This window comes from Gossypium hirsutum, chromosome D03 (assembly GCF_007990345.1).
Source record: "Gossypium hirsutum isolate 1008001.06 chromosome D03, Gossypium_hirsutum_v2.1, whole genome shotgun sequence".
In the NCBI taxonomy this organism is placed as follows: Eukaryota; Viridiplantae; Streptophyta; class Magnoliopsida; order Malvales; family Malvaceae; genus Gossypium; species Gossypium hirsutum.
Window position 1 is genome coordinate 16,071,234 of NC_053439.1, and position 2,074 is coordinate 16,073,307.

General features: G+C 36.0%; 1 non-coding gene across 1 annotated transcript; it reads left to right on the forward strand.

The window, feature by feature from the left end:
• The first annotated feature begins 650 nt into the window (after positions 1 to 650).
• On the forward strand, positions 651 to 757 carry LOC121215645 (small nucleolar RNA R71). The gene has a single exon (XR_005911621.1). It is a non-coding gene; the product is annotated as a small nucleolar RNA R71 (small nucleolar RNA).
• Positions 758 to 2,074: the final 1,317 nt, after the last annotated feature.

Here is a 2,074-nt window from a genome sequence, read left to right on the forward strand (position 1 = left end):
CAAAATTCCTTAGAGTGGCGTCGTTTTTCGCCATGTATGCGTTTAATAGATTCTATAAGCTATTGGATGGTTCCGCTTAGGTTGGTTTTTGAACTTGTTAGGGGAAACTAGGCGGGTGAGTTGGCCTTGGTTGGGTGTAAGTGTTACTGGTTCTAGCTCCTTAGTTACTCCAAGAAAAATTCAGGTGATTTCGCCACGATGAGTTATAAAATTTGGATTGCAGTCCTTGCTTCCCTCGGTTTTGGTTTTGGATACCCATGTAATATACGAATTTGGGGTTCGATGGACATTCTTCAAACAAATGTCCTTCCCCACAATACACACAGGCTATATTCTCAAATTGGTTAGGTGGTTGGGCTGCAAAATTTTTAGACCCATTAGTGGTAAGATTCTTAAGCATTAGGGATATTGAAGATACCTGAGATGCGAGTGAAGTGAGAGCGTCCACTTCATGTATTCCAGCGACTCGTCTTCCTAACGCTGCTCGATTGGTTTGCCATTGATAATTGTTGCTGGCAATCTTCTCAATAATTTCATAAGCCTCATTATAAGACTTAGAAAGGAGAGCACCATTAGCAGAGACGTCCACTACCATCCTCATGTGAGAGTTGAGACCATTATAGAATGTCTCAAGTTGAATGCAATGCGGGATTCCATGATGAGGGCACTTTCGTAATAAATCTTTATACCTTTCTCATGCCTCATATAGGGACTCATCATCCATTTTTTGGAAGGAAGTGATCTCATTCCTCAACTTGGAATCCTAGCTCGGTAGGAAATACTTCATGAGGAATCTCTCGGCTAACTCTTGCCATGTAGAAATCGAATTTGGTGGCAAAGAGTTCAACCAGGCATGAGCTCTATCCCTTATCGAATATGGGAAAAGTTTCAGTCGTAATGCATCTTCGGGTACTCCGGCTAACTTGAAAGAATCACTCACTTCCATAAATGTTCTTAAGTGAACATGAGGATCTTCAGTATGCATTCCACTAAATTGGCCCACAGTCTGAACCATCTGGAACACGACTAGCTTCAGCTCGAATTATTGTGCCTCGATTTCGAGTCTCCTAATACCTGGATTAAGATCATTAAATACTGGCACGGCATACTGTCGTAAAGTTCTATCCCTATTATCAGCAAGAAGGATAGGATTCTGAGCAAGGTTTGCTCCGTTTCCTTGATTCATATTGTCAAATTTTATCTTTTCGGTCCTTCTCTGGTTTGCTTTTCTTCTTCGCTGTCGAAAGGTTCGTTCTATTTCAAGTTCCACAGGGAGTAAGTCGATAATCTGGTCAATACTTATAAACACTTGAAATAATCACAGAAATATTAAGTAAGTAAAGATTTAAATAGGAAAATAAATAAACCAAAATGTAAAAATAGATTCACAAATAATGGCTTTTTAAAAAAAATAGTCCCCAGTAACAGCGCCAAAAACTTGGAACGACGAAAATTTGCAAGTATACACAATTGCAACAAGTAATAAAGTGACAAGTAGATGTCTATTTATTGCACCCACGGGGACTGTAAAAAGGAATATTTATGAAATTAATGTTAAAATACTTTAGTGATAGAAAATATTTTGGTTTAAAGATGATTAAAAACTAAGGGTTAAAAACTAAGTAAAAAATTTAAAAATAAAAGGGTTCTAATTCATGATTTCAAATAAGGTTTAATCAAGATGATATAATTGTGTTGGATTAATTACATTCCTTTAACTTAGAATTATTAAACTTATGTTTATACTGCTATGAAAAAATTCATGGCAACTCGGTAATTTGCTAACTACTATTCATACATACTTATTAGATTAATCAATCTCTTGAACATTTTTCAATGTTAATCCAAGAGATTAATCAATCTTCACAAGCATATAAAAGATCAAGTGAGGTAACAGATTATTTCTACCTTGAAACAGTTTAATCAAAATAATCTTGCAAGTTATGCAAGGCATATGTATTGCCAAATAAAATTGTTGAAACCATCTTTTTAAATTTTTTAAAAAATGGTGGGGATCGACTTTGGAAAATAAAGTGGGAGTCGCCATCGATCTTTTATTGAGGTGTGATCGGAT